The sequence below is a fragment of the Lagopus muta genome, chromosome 2, assembly GCF_023343835.1.
Source record: "Lagopus muta isolate bLagMut1 chromosome 2, bLagMut1 primary, whole genome shotgun sequence".
Taxonomy (NCBI): Eukaryota; Metazoa; Chordata; class Aves; order Galliformes; family Phasianidae; genus Lagopus; species Lagopus muta.
The window spans coordinates 43658475-43675760 of record NC_064434.1 but is presented as its reverse complement, the minus strand read 5'-3'; the positions used below and the strand labels follow the sequence as shown (position 1 = coordinate 43675760).

At 42.0% G+C, this 17286-nt stretch overlaps 1 protein-coding gene across 3 annotated transcripts in view; it reads left to right on the top strand.

Annotated features, from left to right (window-relative positions):
- Nucleotides 1-17286, top strand: part of SESN1 (sestrin 1) — a 74321-nt gene that overhangs the window by 35953 nt on the left and 21082 nt on the right. The window lies entirely within an intron of this gene.

Genomic DNA, 17286 nt, shown 5'->3' with positions numbered 1-17286 from the left:
CACATTTTGAAAAGGTGAATCTTTGTTTCAGAAAAACAGCTGAAATTCCTGGTAATAGACCACTTGACAGTTTGGGCCTAATTAAGAGGAAAAGGAAATTTCCTGTTCAAAATGAGCAAAAAAATTTCCTTTTGAAGGAGTGGCTGTATCAGGGCTACTTAAATTCTCAATAAAACTAGGAATGGATTTAATTTACACAGGAAAATGTAAGCTGTATATTTTGCTTCTGTTCTTTGTAACATATTTCCATTTATTGACTGAAGTACAGAAATGCTCTGGATGTTGCTCATCTCCAAAGTTCTGTGCTTTGACAGTTACTGTGCTCTGGCTCCGTCCCTCGTGAGGACGCCACAGTGCAGCTGCAGGCCCTTTCTTACCAGGAGCTGAGTGCATTCTACAAAAACAATCATCTTCTACTTCATTCATTTAAATCCCATTTTTATCCAGAATGAAATCCTTTTTATCTACTCCATGGCAATTTTTCTACCTGTGCATATCCAAATGAGTCATATTCTTTAGCAGTCAAGTTGTGTGGTCCAAAACTGGATCAGAGGACCAACGAGTCTGGAGGCCTTGTCAGTGAGGTTGCTCCTTCAACCAGGGAAATTCTACTCCAAAACCATTAGGCAGATGTGCCCAAAGGATGGTATTCCTGGAGACAGGCTGATTAGCATGGCCTTGTCAGTATTAAAGCACAGTGGCAAAATGGGTGAGTCAGACCAAGCTTAGTTATGTACACAATAATTTATAGTCACTTTTATTTGTTTAAAATTGCAGCGTGATTGTATTATTTCTCTAGCAGCTCAGGTAGACAAGACCTGAATTTCCAAGCTTAGCAATTAAAACTTTTAACCTTTCCTATACTTATTAAATGGGGGAAGAAGAACACATCACATAAACTATCTCCACTGCTTTAAAACTATTCTCACTGAGCAATGCAGCACATTCTTCTTGAATAATATAACAGATGTCTCTTTGCTAATTTTGAAAAGTTATATGCTTCAAAGTATTTCTATTTCACAAGTATTTATCATAGACAGATTTTTCCAATGATAGATTACAAAATATACCAAAATTTACCATATAATTTCAAGCTGTTATCACACAAGCTGTACAGCAAGCAAGTTGCTTCTGTGTTGACATTGTGATTTGTTGTGGATGCCCCGTCCCTGGAGGTGTTCAAGGCCAGGTTGGATGTGGCCCTGGGCAGCCTGGTCTAGTATCAAATGGAGAGGTTGGTTGTCCTGCGTGTGGCAGGGGGGTTGGACATTCATGAGCCTTGAGATTCTTTTCAACCCAGGCCTTTCTGTGATTCTGCAACACCCAAAGCAACACAGTGGAGAGAGCCAATTCCCCATCATATATCTCTTACCTATCCCCCTGAGACTGTTACTCCAATTCAGGTAATATGCTTTTTGTATTAGAGCACGTATTATTGTATCTGAGAAATAAGGGAGGTGGTCCTTCAGCAAATTTTGTAGCTGCCTGAGTAATAACTGAGTGGTGGACTCTTGTATTTTTTTCCTGTCCTCTCCCATTTATGCTTAATGTATGAAAATTGCATTTCAACAATAAATTGACATCAGCAGAATTTTTTTGAATGCCATTACAGAGAGCTGCTCAGTAGGCCTGGATCACAATCAAACAACATGCAGATATTTGGATTATGTGTATACTAATTTGCTAATTTGGAAACTAAGGTTTTCATAAACTCATTGTCTGACACTGAAAGGGACCAAGGTTTGGAATGTTTGGCTTATACAGTATTGGTAGGTAGAGTCAAGTTCAAATACTTAAGCTTCAGGCTTGTCATTTTCTTGTTGAAAGGCCTGAGTTACTGGCACTTATGTCACACAGAGCTTTTGTTTTCGTAGCATATTCATTAGAATGATGATTTGAAATTGAATTATGCCTTTATTATAATATACTCCTACAGTGTCTCTTATCAGATCACAAAATGCTTACGCTTTCACAAGGAAACCGCAGCAGTAGCTGTTCTCAGGCTGACTTGACAGCAGTGCACGAACAACAGACAGCGCGTGTTCTGTAGGAGTCTGTTTTGCAAATGGTCTTCCGTACATACCCAACTTGTTGGTAAGATATAAGCTAGTTTAAGTCCCGACGTAAATACATGTACGCTTGCTTGTAAAAGCTTCTTATTGATTTAGTTTTATCTCTTTCTTGTTTAAGCCATTTGTAAATAGTGTTTAAAAAGACACACGCAGTTTGTGACAGTTTAACCAAACGACTTTTAAATAATTGGTGGCAGTTTAACTAGAAGGGCTGCATACAGCTAAGGCTGGGAAGAGGATGCTTTCTCAATAAATCTCATCTCCTCTCACCATGTAGTTATCTGCTGAGCACAGCAACTCACATGAATGCTCACTACCTGTAGCTCCTCTTAGCTCTGTCAACTGTATGAGTGAATTGGGTGGTGGTAGGACAGGAGTGAGAAGTACTGGCAAAAGCCAGCTGAGTTGCTTGTAGTCAGATACCATTTTTAGATTGCATGATTGCTTATGAACTGAACAGAGTGATACTGCAAGTATGGGTCTGGGCTGTGACTTGACCTTCATTATGGTTGGGTGTCTGCCAGGAGGTGCAGGCCTGTTTCTCACATTAAGAGACACGGTTTATTAGCTCTGAAATGGTGACAGCAGCGCTGTGATTGTACAGTTTTAGGGTTTAATCTGGCTTGTGTTCAGGCACCTTGTTGCACTGGCACAGTACATGTCAGACTGCTCTGCAGACGTGCCTCATGCCCTTCAGACTTTTGAACCAGGTGCATTGGTAAGCCTAGCAGTATAAGTTTAAAAACAATTTTAAGAACTTCTGTTTATGGGCTAAGTGTATGTCATATGGAATCACTGAGATGTAATGCAAGGGCTACCTAATAAATGCTGCTTGAACAAAATTACATTTTAAAGCAGTAAAAAGAAATCTTTCAAACACAAACTGACAACTAAAAAAAAGAATTGCCTCTCTTGATGATAAACTTTTAGTTTCAGTTAGATACAGCACTTTGATAAATAAAAGCAACATATTTAGAGGACAATAACTGTAACAAATCTTTATCAGATATTTGTACAGTGGGATTTCACACTGAGCTTGATGACATATGTAAGCTTTTTTCCGTGGTGGATTAGTATGCTAATTCATATTATCATTTTCAAACAACAGATTTCAGTCATTTTCCCTAGGCATTCATTTGTTGCTATATTACAGCAGCTTCCAGACATTGCAGTCATTGATGGGGTTCCCACTGTGGTAGCTTCTCCAGCATGATGTTTACTTTTTTCTCTGGTGCTTATTCTCTGATGAGACCAATAGCTTGTAAGTAGGGGAGGAAAAAAAAGTGTCGTTCTAAGACTTCATCTTCATGGGAAGTTATTCCTTGTAGATTGATGTGCCTGACCATCACCTCAAACAGCGGTTCTACAATTAACAGAAATTCTGAGCCATAATAATGAACAAATAGCCAGTTTAACAAAGCATTGGTTCACAGATAAAAGGGGAAGTAGGACTTCAGCATGTTACTGCAGCAGAATAAGCACTTTTTTTTTTTTTTTTTTTTAATTTAAGGAATTATTGAAAGGTAGCAGAAGTGCCAGGTTACTGATATGATGGGAGGAGGTGGAAGAATAGTAACACTGTGTTAAGGAGATCTCCAGATTTCTGAGCATGTTCTTTTCCCATCTTTGCCCTGCCACTGTACATGTATCCTCTCTCCAGAGCAAAAGTTCATAAATCAGTCCAGGGCTATGCTGGAACTCACCTCCATTACACAACTCTCTGACAGGATTTTTTTTTTCCTGTAAGATTGATTTTGTCATTACGTAAATGGTCAGGAACCAGTAGCATCCCTGAGCTACAATATTCAGGCAAAGAGCATGGGAGATGCGTACTGAATTGTGTCCTTGATTTTCCTGAGACTGCAATGGCATTTTGGAATATCCCTGTAGATGAGCACACACACCCTGGTATGTATCCACTTCTACTGATCTGCACTTGTTCTTTGGTAACAAACCAGGATGCAGCAGCTAACAAACTGAACCGATCACTGGCCATACGAGGATGGCTTAATGGCATAACAGAACACACCACAGAGCCACTTGGTGTAACAAACTGAGGGGAAAAAGAGCTGATGGCTTCTCTGGGGATTTGCTGTGTGTCTCTTCTTTAGTATCAGACTGCCCAACTTTTTTTTTAAGGCAACAAAGGCTTTCTCAACTGACAAAAAGCACTGTGTCAGCTCAGCTAAGTCACCCTCAATTTCCTCCCCTCAGCAAGCTGTCCTGTCTCTTTCCCTTTATTCTTACCCTGGCTTTCATAAATCCAAGTGCTTGGAATCTTTCACAGATGTTTACCTCAAACCATGTGCTTAGCTCTAACTGGGGATTTTAGTTCTGAGGAGCAGTAAGGCTCAGCTGCTGCCTTTCCTCATAGCCTTCCTGCCTGCTCTGAAAGCTGCATTGCAGGCTGTTAAGAAATTTGAAATCACCCTTTTCTTTATCCCTGTCCCCCTGCTTCTTGGTCACAAATGCACCTTGACCATAAAAGAAGTGAGCGCAATGATGCTTAAGTTAAAATACCTGCTATCAACTGTTGTTCCATCATGCTTTATGCTTGATACTGCTTTTTTCCTGACTTGCATTTGTTTCGCTTTATCTGCATGAAAATAGCGTTGTAGTCAGTCAGTAATGGTGTGATGAAGTCTTGGCAGTATGCACTGTGGCAGTGAAAAAGAACTGGCAGTGAGTGAACTTCAGCATTTAGAAAAACAATTTATTATTATTTTTTTTTATCATTGAAGAGTCATCCTGTGCTCACAGATTAATTCAGGTCGTGGTGCCAATTAGTTCTTAATGATAAGGATAATGAAGCTCTGATTACTTCGAGAGGCCAGGCATGTCTACTGTTGGAGGCCCTCAGGTCAGGCAAACCTTTGGCAGGATGGCACAGCAGTGGTGGATCCTGCTGAGGGGGAGGCTGGCCTGCCATGAGCTGCCATTACGGCTCTTCTCTGAACTTTGGCCACAGCTGTAATAATTTGGTAATTCATCTGTGACCCTTCCCTAAGTATCTGACAAGCTGTGCTTTACAAATTTTTCAGATGTGCTTCTACTAGTGGCTACCCAGATTAAATCATTGACAAATACCTAATACTCTTCTGTCAACTTGTGTTCCCATCAGACAAGACAGGTAGAGTTCAATAATTGTATGTTGAAACTAAACAGCCACTCACCTTCCTATGTTACCTCCAAAATAGCAACGCCCTTGGCTAAAGCTCTTTATCACTTGGCTGGCACAAAGTTTTTTCTCTGGAATCCTACTTAATCCATTGCATCTATCTACAAAATAGTATTTCTTCTGCTTCGGTATGTATAGCAGTGCAGCCTTCAAGGAAATAATTAATTGCTGTCTTGATAGGGAAAAAAAGCATCTGAAAGCTTTTAGCAAATGTTGTAAGCCTGGTTTTGGTGGTTTTTTTTTTTTTTTTTTTTTTAATTTAAATAGAAGTAGTGTTGTAGCTGTGATAAGAGCAGCCCAGACTTGCGGAGAGAGGTAGTGGCTTTTCTTAGATCAGCTCATACAATTGGGAAAAGCAGATAAGCTTTTAAGCCTGATCTGAAGCAGAGCTTGCCCCCCGTGGTTTTCCAGCTACATTAGTTGGCCTAATGGAATTCTTCTGATAAACCTTATTTACTCCCAGGTGGTATTATTTTCTTTCTACCTGTCGCAGATGTTTTTCAAACCAACAACTTCATAACCAGTGATGGAACTGATGTGTTTTAAGCGTCATAAATCAGGATGGGATAAGAACATCAGAGGTGGCTTCTGTTTTCTAAGAAATGCTGCCCGTTAAAGATATTTTGAGCCATAGTTCACATTCTTCCAACTGTTTTCACAGGCGTTTGGTTGTAAATCTGCCACAGTGAAGTGTCAGTGTAGGATCTCAAGTCTTGATTACACTTAGCAAAACATGCCTCTGCTGTGGTGTTTCTAGACAGCTAACTTGCACTTTGTTTTGTGAGGTTGCTAAAGGAGAGGCTCGATTAATTCAATAGCCCAAACTTAAAACGTTTGGGTTTGGGAGCTTTTGTTATAAATGTGAAGAATTTGGATATGGTTTATAAAGTAAGTTTTTACCAATTATTTTATATTTAGAAGACTTTTTAAAAATTAATTTATTTTTAATTAATTTTTAATTTATGTTTATTATTATTGTTATTATTTTTATTGAGATGAGATTTCTTTTTATTACCTTTTATCATGACAAGGTAACCACACATGAATGTCCACACACCTCTTGGGCACTGTATGTCATTTTATATTTTGGGAGATAAGCTATGCCGAATAGCCATAGCTTTTAAAGCCCAACTTTTTGAGTTCCTAACAAATGGGGCATTTCAAAGATGGCTTACAGCATTTTCTGAGCTTGATGCAAGCCTCATTTTTCACGGACTTCCAGTAGACTCTGCCCGATGGAACAAATGCAGTTTATCCTTCCTAGAGTCAACTCAGATTCTTCTCCCATCAGCTGTCTTCCTGGGGCAGTGGTCTTTGTGTTTACTCCTTTGAGATTTGCATTCTGTAACACAGCTCCACGTGAAGTAGAGTCCCGCTCTAAGCGCTGTTGATGGGATACATGATATAGTGAAGACTAAATGCAGATAATCTAAGCTAAATGAGGGTTTGGCCATTTCTCTGTGGGAGCACCAGAGAGTTAAATCTACTCATTCCTTGACTTTAGTGACTCCCTGGTAGACCTTGTGAATAAGCAAAGATTTAATTCTCCTGTTAATTTTGCAAACATGTAAGTAACATCCATTGGTTTAAGAAAGGATGTCCACAAATTCTAATAATTCTTTTAAAGGGTTTGAATATTTAGAGGAATTGAATATTTTTTGTTGAATTCAGTTTCTCTCTTGTGTCCAGGGAGGTATAAGTAGTTCCTTTCTAAATAGCATTTGTGGAGAGGACGTCTTTTGTTCCAGCAGCGTCCATGTGCTCAAGCAGGACACTCTGGAGTGCTGGCAGGTCTTGTTTCTGACAGTGGAGTATTTCCAAGTGGAAACAGGTACTTGAAAAGGAAAGTTGGTGTTTTGGGAAACGCTGTTTAGAAAAGTTATTCTTCAGAGTATGGGATAGTAATCTACCACAATGGCAAAACCTTTCTTTGATGGAATTCTTGTTCTTTCCATAAATTTTGATTATGGAAAATTCTGTAGTGGGCTGAGAAAAAAAGAAAGAGAGCTTCCATAAGCCCTGTTTGTGTGTTTCTGGGCAACACAGTAAATATTCTTCATGGAATAACCTTAAGTACTGTCAAAAGCTTGTCATATTTATGTCCGTGCTGTGTTTACTCAAGCTGCCTAGGTGAGATCACTTCTGTGCTGTGTGATGAGTACGTGCCCTGCTATTAGCAGCTCTCCTGCATGAAGATCGGACTGTTCAGAAAAGCCCAAACAACATCATGAGGTTACAGTGACAAAGCCAAACTGCACTTTTTTAGCTCATAGCCCTCTTAACTACGTGCACTGAGGCAGAGGGCCTGTGACTAATACTTATAAGGAGTTTCAATGAGGCAGCTGCCTGAGTGCATTCAAATGCAAGTCAGTGTTTAACGTTTAGATCACCTTTCATATCCCTTATAGAATGGCAATCCCATTCTTTTTGCTGCCATATAAACAGGTGCAGGCACTAAGAAACAGAGATGTGACTACCTGACCTATGCTGATTCTGCAGCCAAACAGAACTAAGTATCAGTAAATCCTTCTTTTTTCAGCAGCAGGAACTCTTAAAGAAGAGTGATGGATATCACTATGGAGGGATTGATTTTGCTACGTTTATTTTCATCTCCTTAAGGTAGATTGCCTGAGTCTGTCCTCCAGAGTAAGAGCTGGACTTTGAACATGTTGCTGCAAAATGAATAGTCACAAACATGTTTTGAATGACCACACCAATGTTACTCTGCAGGATATGAACCTGTACTTGTAAAACGCAACGATTTACATTCATGAATGCCAAGGGTACACAGTAACTAGATAACAGTTGTGTGATGAAATCTGCTGAAGGAGGCACCCAACAATATTAGACAAGAGCTTTTTCTTTCTCACCTACATGAAGATATGGGAGGTGAGAGAAATTCCTGCTAACACAACAGTTTCACGCTCCAGCAGACCAGTGGAAGCAGGGGTGTGCTGACTTACAGTAAAACTGCATTTAAAAGATTAGCTCTGCGGTCATCAAAGTTAGGGAAGTACATCTCCATCAGAATCTGAATGTTTTCTGTGGTTTCCAAAATGCAGTAGGTAAGCTGATTAGCCATTTGAATCTCCCTAGGGCTGTTGTACACTGATGTTCTTCATTTCCGCCTGGATTTGCATGGAGGCAATGTACTCACAAATATCCACAGCTTGTTTGTTTCTTAAATATGACTCCACTTCCCAGTGGAATACTGTGTTCTTCCATAAGCAATATTCTGGTTATATTTATGTAATTATTTGTGTGATCCCTTGGGGGGAAAAAAAAAAGCATCAGATGATAATCATCACAGATAAGCAATCAGAATATGTTTACAGCGTGTTTTGTGGTGCTGTGTTGGGCGCACCTGCACTAGCTCTGGCAGGCAGGTCGGTGCAGGGAAGGGCTGCACAGGGGTAACCCCGGGTCCCAGAAGCTTAGCTTTGCTGACTTGCACCACTCCCTTGAAATGGGATGCTGCTTGCAGGGTCCACTTACTGAGCGGTGCTTCTCAGTGCTCTGTGTCGTGGCTAAACAGTCTGTGTTCAAATCAATGGCCCAGATTTTTGCAAGGCTCTTTCATAAAGGTCTTATTGTACCCTGGATGAGACCAAAGGAAGCAAATGAAATGCTAGGCTGTGTTACGGGCTATGGAAAGCAAGACAAGAGGTGGTATTGTACCTTTTCACCTTGAATGCTCCTTAGTTTTGGCTGTCTTACAAAAGGCACATCAGCAATAGGCAACTTCAGTTACCAGAACAGGCTTGAGTTTGGAGCAAAGATGAGAAAGAATAGTGGAGGGATTAAAGAACAAAAAGAACTAGTTGTATGTTCCCATCTTCTTAATTCTAAGTAGTGATGCAGAAATTGAAAGCTGTAGCAACTTTTGTCTAAAGCCGAACGATAAGGGGCACTTCTGAGGCAAGAGAAAAAAAACGTTGAAGCCTGCTTCTGTCCTACCCACTGCTCCTCCTCCCAGAAATCCCCACTTGCTTCCCCCAGTGTCAATATTTAAACTAGTTCTGTTGAGGGTGCACAGTTACAGAAATCTGGCAGAGAACAGCAAGATCATCTGTTACATAAAGGAGGGAAAACACCGAGTTTCATGACATGCCTGGACAGACTCTTGCAATTTATGCCTCTTTTCGGTATCTGATCCTGATGAGAATGCTAAATGATAATTTTTGAGTAGCTTTAAAGGGGGAAAGGAAGGGGACAGTACAGCTCAAACCATCACGCAGGCATTAAACAGGCCTAACTTGGAGCCCACCTCAGCAGCTATGCGTAGGGCAGCCTGTTTTATCCTTGCTGTGTGCCAGGAGAATGAATCACAGATAAGGTGAATACACATACAGAGTTTGAGGGCACTGTTTCTTTTGTCTTTATCTGTGCAGGCTCTGGTTGGTTTTAGTCCTTCTTATAAAAGCTTTTTAAATTCCATCAATGCTTTTATAAGTAGACAATTTTTAATAACTAAGCCATACCCAAACAGGCAGTTTTCAAATTGCTCGAGAATGTTGTTGTATTCATTAGATCTGTTGGTGTTGCCAGCTGCCCACTGCTTCTTGCCTATCAAAAATCTTTGTTTGGGGACTTAACTGTCAATGTTAAATGGTGTTAGCAGGTACAGCTACATCATTTATCACTGGCCTGTAGTGTTAGATTGTGGCCTTTTTTTTTGTTCTGTATTTTTGTGTTGCCGGTGCTGCGTGAACCCATGATTAACAAGCTGGAATTGTTCCAACCTTGGGTGAGTGTTTGCCCAAAGAGAAAAAAACAAATACGGTAGCCACAGTGCAAGGAATAGATAGGCTACCACTTTTTTTCATGTTGAATTTGTGCTTTTCTGTTTGCTAGCAGCTCTGCTACATAACAAAACTTGATAGCTCAGTTCTAAGAATTGCATCTATTAGCAAAGTTTACACAGCAAAGCTCTCAGGCTACTGGGAAGGATTGAGTTGCAGTTTGGTCACACAAATAACAGCTTGATTTTTGTGCGGTCCCTGTCCCCTATCTTAAAACTTTCACTATCTGAAACTTGAGTGAAGTTGCTCTGTTGAACAATCACATAACAAACCTCATCCCCCCCCCCCCCCCCCCCCCCCCCCCCCAAATGCTTCCAGTCGGAGATGCTTAGTTTCCATCAACTGCTGACACAGGGCATAACAACTCATGCAGCTTCTGTTCTGGTGAGAGCTTACAGTCCCTGTACTAAGGGAGTGGGCTATCCCTAAGTCAGACAGGTAAAGGAATGCTTTTCCTGAGGATTCCTTAGCAAAGATGCTCTTTCTCACTCTTCCCCATCCTTCAGTTTCATAATCTGCCTTTTACCCTCATTGACCAGTGGATCCAGATGCCAGGCGCTGACAAGAAGTCCAGCCTGATTTCTTCTTTGAAATGTACAGAATGCACAGGGAAAGTTTTTAAGCTTACCCTTCAGAGGCAAAAGGAAGTTGTGGTGTGATGCTGGCTGAAACTCAGTCTGCACTTAGTGACCTCATGCCAGTTTCAGATTCATAATAACGTGCTCAAAGCCAGGGAAATTCTGCCAGACTTTGTGTTTCTGGGGCACCTCAGACATTCTCACTTTCTTAGGGCTTCTGATGATGAGACACCAACAAAATAACAACCTGTTTTTGTAGTGCACGAAACCTCACAGCAGTAGCAGCAACTTGTGGCGCAGCAGACACCAGCCTCTCATACCTTGAAACAAGGTGAACTTTAGAGGGGTACTGGGGGTCTGCTTTGCTTGTTGACATTGAAGCTCTAGTATATCACTTCATCCCCTTTTACAGCTCTGCTTCTTGTGTCATGGAAGAGCTGAGCTGTCCTCGTTCAGGAGACAGGAAGGGCAAGAGAGACTGAGACCACAAAACATCAGATAAATGTTATTCTGATTTCTGCTGGTTTTGCCTGGTTTTGATTGACCAAGCATTGCTTTACATTTCCATGCTCACTGAAACTCAGCTGTGCTTTGCAGAGAGGAGAGCCTCTGTTCTTAGCGTGGCACTACCAGGTAACCCCTGGTGCTCACAGCAATAGAGAAGCAGTGGAAGGAAAGGTGAAAGCAAAGGAGGGGATAAGGTAGAGAGGAGAGAGCTGAGAGGGAAGTCAGCTCGTGACTGAATTGTGGTGAAGCATGCACTGATCTGAACCTGAAGCCCAGCTATTCTCTGGAGGTTTTCATCCCTCTTAAGTGTCTATTTCATGAACCGTCTTTTCTGTTCTGAATTTTGTGACCACATTTGCTGAACAAGAAAGAACTTTGTGCAAGCCCTTCCAGCACATATGCGTTAAGGGATACGTGCATAGGTCAGTATCATCTAAACATAGTGTTCCATTATCTGCATTTGATATATATTTAAGCAGGTGTAACTTTTGATTGCATAAAACAGGTCACAAACCCGGAGTCTTGCTGAAATGTCTTTCACTCTGTACTCTTCTCAGCTCACTCTCCGTGTTTGGCTGTGCTAGGCACTTTTCAGCAATACTGAGTAAAGGCAAAAGCTGGAAAATAATTTCAAAGCACAGAACAGATGTGCTAATTCCTAGAAGAAGCGTCACAGAGAAATTAACTGAAAACCTTGGAAACACTCCTTCTGGGCCTTCCCACACCCACTGTAGCACAGTTCAGTAAGCATTCAGGCTGGGGTAAGGGCAGCTAAGATGGCATCCTCTGCTTGGTGTGAACTGCTCCTGATAAGCACCAAGCCACAGAGGTGAAGTGTTTTTCCACCGCACAACCTGAATGCTTTCCAGGGTAATGTACGCATGCACTCGTGTAACATTGGACATTGTTACCAGACTGAAAATATGCTCTGTTTCTCCTGGCAGCTCACTTAAATCTTCTGTTTTGTTGACTCCATGATCCTTTCACAACACACTGTTGGCTACAAACACCGTGAGCAGCTGCCCACTCCCTTTGCCCATGAGACCACTGGGAACAACAACACAGGGTAAAGGTTGGTGTGATCAGCAAGTTCACAGTAGAATCTTGGAATAGCAGACCCTCATGTTTTTGTGAGGAAAGGAGAAAAACTGTGTTTTTAGTGAAAGAGGCTTGTATAATACATAAGGGAAAAGTACATGGCAGTTGTATTTCTGCAAATTTGATGATGATCAAAATAGAACAGTAAATGCAAATAAACATCTAATGATACTCCACTATTTGACAAAGAAAACATAAAAAAGGAGTACAGGAGGCATTTGCTTGCCAACTTTAGACTTCTGTTTCTCCTGCACTCCTGGTAATATCCCTGACTTTTCAATGGGCTGTGGTCCTGCCCATGCCCTAGGTGCTGAGGCTTGTCTGCAGCTGTTCTTAGCTGAGAACTGTGGGTCGGTAACTCACAGCATGAAGGTGATTGCTTGAAGATTGGCTTGAATGCCTTTGCATGTGCTGTTCCTTACTGGCATACTTTTTTGTAAAAGTTTTGCATAGTGACTTGTTTGTGGCTGTTCTTTTTTAAGAGCAGCATAAATGTCAAAAAGCTGGCATGCAGAGCAGTGGAATAGCAGGGCTGTAGGATGACTGGAGCCTGCACCTTTCTGTCATTCCTATATGCAGATGCCTTCTCAACTTGCCCTCTCTTAGAGAGGAATCTTGTGATTCTTCTGTAGTCAGACCTGGACTCCTGCCATCTATCCCATACATGCTGGTTGCTTATTGCCAGGCAGGCTTGTCTGTGCTTGAGGATTGTAGCGTTCCTCTCTTGGGAAACTTGTGGCCAGTAAGGCTTTCTTAAAACAAAGGATCATTTGTTGATATATACAGCAACAATTCAGAGGCAAGAACATTGAGCCAAAAATCTAAATGTATGTTTTGTTTTATGAGAGCATCTGTCTTGTTATAAGGCAGAGCAGACGGTCGTGTTGTTTTTTTTCACTAGCAAGTGCCCTCGCAGAAAATTGGTCTGGTCTTAGGACCCCATAAATAGGACTGACATAACCCACATACATTCCTGTCCCTTCTGCCCCTGCTTTCTCCTCCCCTCCTAGAGGATTGTATAGACCAGAGAAAAAGGAATGTGATCACTTGTGGCTTCTGGTAGTTCATTAGCAAGGCTCTGAAATGACTGCTGTGTGCATACACCCAGGCCTATGGCTTCCTCACAAAGGAACAGCACTGATCATCTCTCTCTGGTGACTGACAGAACCCGAGGGAACAACATGGAGCTGTGACAGGGGAGAGTCAGGTTGAGTGTTGGGAAAAGTTTCTTCACCAGGGTGTGGTTGGAACAGGCTGCCCAGGGCAGTGGTCTGAACAAAACTCTCACACATACAGTCTGAGTTTTGGGAGGTCGTGCGTGGAGCCAGGAGCTGAACTCATGAATCCCTTCCAACTTGAGTTGTTCTGTGATTGTGTGTCACACACAGACCTACTGTACATGTGATACCAGGAGGTATAGGCTGTGCCCAGTGAGCCGGGTGTGTTCTGCGTGCAGTGGAGTTACTTCTTGTGGCTTCTGTGTTCCCAAAGATTGTTGATCTACATCGTGTATTCTTGGCTGCCTGGGCTGTGCCTCCATCCCCATCCAGAAACACAATGCCTCTATCCAGTGACTTTATGTTGAGTCTCTTCTTAGGAAGCAGCTTGCCCCTGGCTTGTTTCTTCTTCCCTCTGTCACTTAGACCAGCTACTTTTAAGAAAGGTTCACAGATGTGGAGACTGTCCAATTGATCTATGTGAAATAGGGCAAAGTCCATCACTCCTAATATATTTGCTGTACAAGTTTATGTAGGGGATATCTTTCTTTCCTGTTCAGGTCAGCTCAGGTGTGGTCAGACAATGAATTTTCATGGCTTGTATGAGACCTTTCTTTGAACCAGGACAGTGTACTGCCAGAAACAACCTGAAGTCTCAAGTGGCCCTGGTATATAACATTTCCTCCCAGTACTGTCTTGATTATATTTCAAGAAAAGAACTAATGCAAGACAACCATTAAGAAAATGCCTGTGTAGGTGTGTAATGCTGCGTTAGGCTTCCATAGCCCTGAGAAGGAATTTACTGTAGAAAACATGGCCCTTACATGTGAAAGAAAAGCAAGAATATAGATCATATTGCAATATGAATTCAGGAGATGTGGGTCTTTGTACATTTATTCTTACAGAGCAGAGAATCAGCCTCTGGGAAACAACATTCAGCAACATCACACACAATAGTTTTATTTTTTAAACATGTCAAATCACCAGTTCAACTCAGACCTAGTTCGCTGCTGGTCAGAAGTCATGGTATGACAATCAGATGGGTGCATGGCTGCTAACAAGAAGTTGTTGCTCTTTAATGTTAACTGTCCTGGCCAGAACTGTGCCTTAGGGACTCTCTCATTTGTCACAGATGAACCGCAGAGGTAGGAACCTTCCTACCTTTGTGGTTCCTGGTGGGACAAGCTCTGAACCTCACCTGCTGGCTGCAGGCATTCAAACACTTTGCCTTAGCAAAATGACTTCATACAAGCTCAAGCTGAAATCTAGCCAGGTTTCTAACTATCCTCGGGAGTTCTCACTTTATCCCAAGCTTGTTGCTTGACCTGTCAGTCATTGCCAGTTCGAATTTCAGTGCAGGCCCCTGACTCTGGTTCCTCTGAGAGCCCCACGTCTAAGTCCACCCAAGTGATTTCTCCCGGACTCAGCTCAGTCTTGCTTTAACCACCATGCAGTGATCCCTCACAATTCTAATTCTAAGTTGGCCAAGCAATTCCCTATTAGCCACAGCTCTAGGAGTCAGTCTCTAGCCTTTGGTGGCTGCTGTCCTAATCTGGGTTAGGCTCAGCCATTCCCACTTCAGAAGAGTGTGATAGTATGTCTACGTTTTTAAAGTCAAATTTGCAACTCTTATAAAGTTTATCTTCTAAAAGAGAAAATACATTTACATGAGTAATTGCAAATACTTAGGGCCAGCTCATTTTCTGGAATAAAGAAGTTAATGATTTTTGTGGTAGTTTATCCCATGAGGAGAAATTCTCAGCAAGATGATAAATACACCCCAATCATGAGAAATCTTCTCTGCTGTTGTTAGTAATACAGGCATGTCAGCAAACAAACCAGATTTGTTGCTAGTAGTTTAGGGTATAGACTTAAGTGAACATGGCAGCATCTTCACTGGCAGTGCAAGCTTGGTCCAGGCCTGTCCAAGTTTTCATTTGCTGTGCTGTCTTGCTGCCTTGGAAGCCCTGCTGAGTAGTTACACACTGGCAGATGTCACTCTGGGGAGAAATAGGGCAGGCATAGATTTGTAGCTTTACTGACAACATGAGGAAGTGTTTGAATGCTATTGCTTCGTATTCTGTATAACAGATTCATAAGCTCAAATGTCAGCTATAAACACCAGAGCCCATCTTGAAGGACACCATCCCCATTTTAATACTCGTAGTAAAATTTGTACGTGCTTACTATTGTGTGTGGGCATTTGTATTTATTTACTTGTAATTGTGCCGTAATTCCTCTGACAGTTGAAAATGCTATGATGCTTTAACGATAGTTTGCAAAAATGTTGATTTTACTATCAAAACCTAAGAGTGTTGTGTCTTTTGTGGTATGTCTGCTGTATGCACTTTGTGTGGTTGCAGCACACTTGAGTCTGAGGGGCTACACGTACAGTGCTGGCCTTTAAGACTTGTGAAGTATATCGTTTAAAATGCTGTACAGTAACTAGCCAGGGTGGTCCAACAGTGGTAGGTGGCCTTTCCTCTTATAATATAGCATGTGGTTATTTTAAAATGATGACTGTTAACAAACAGTGGTTTTATAGCTAAGTTCCAGTATGTGGTTAATTTATTAAAAAAAACCCCAAACCCTAAACTAAAAAACAACCACAAATAAAGACACTTCACTGTGTTTGAACAGAAAGTGTGTGAGAATTGGTTTCAAGACTGTTTTAACTTAGTTCCAATAGTAAATACGTATTGGAGAAGGTAAGTGGGTGAAGGAACAAGCAGCTCCAATGTTTAAACGCCATCATTGCGGGGAGCACTGCAAAGCTCAGCAAAGTCTGTGGCTTTGCTGAGATCCCAAGCAGCTCAGCTACAAGTATCAGCTTGCCGTGATTTTGGGACTGTCCTGCAGGGACCTGAAGGCATTGTTTGTGAGGGTTCTGGCTGAGGACAAGTAGAACATGAGCAGCAGTGTGCTTTGGCAGCCCAAAGGGCCAACTGTACCCTGGGGGCACCAGCCCTGCACTATCACTGGGTGAGGAGAGGGCTTGTCCTGCTCTGCTCTGTGTGGCCTCATCTCCAGTGCTGGGTGTGGGTTGGGTGCCTCGGTGTAAGAGGGACATAAAGCACCACAGGGCGGTGGGCCCAGCCCTGAGTGCTGGAGTTCAAGGAGGATCTGGAGAATGGTTTGGAAATGTGGGTTCATTTTTGAGTGGTCCTGTGTGTTGTCCTGTGTGTGCTGGCAGTTAGACTTAAGGAGCCACATGAGTCCCTTTCAACTGGGGATACTTTGTGATTCTGTAGTTCTCTGTGGCCAGTAGAAGAGGACTGAGGTGGCAGTGTATATAGGAGAGCAAGAAAGTAGTTCTGCATGCAGCTCAGTGACAGGCTGGGTTGTCTTGGGCACCCTGAGCAAGCTCCAAGCTCCACAGAACTCCAGGATCTACAGAGATATTGAAGCATTGCTGTGCTAAACTGAGGCACGCTATAACAAAGCGCTCCTCAGTAGTGTTTGGAAGCCTTCTGTGCCCACCCTGGGGTTCCTCAGTTGCCACTTCTGATGAGAGCAGGGCAGGGATGGTCCTCAGGGGGCAGCTCCCTGCTGGGCCCACAGGGACCTGGAGAAATGATGGGTGGAGGATGATCTGTTTTTTTTAACTGCTGTAATTAGATAAATGATGTGGGATAGTCTTCTAGGATTATGTTACTTCATTTTGCGCTTTTTTGCCAAGATAATGTTCTAAAGGAGTTGATAAATGCTATGGTATTACTGTTCTCAGCTGTGTATATTAAATAGAGAGATAGAATCAATCGGTCTCGAGGAACTTAGAACCTTACAACATCAAGATAGGTCAGAGGATGCTAGGAGAATACAGCTTTACAGGCA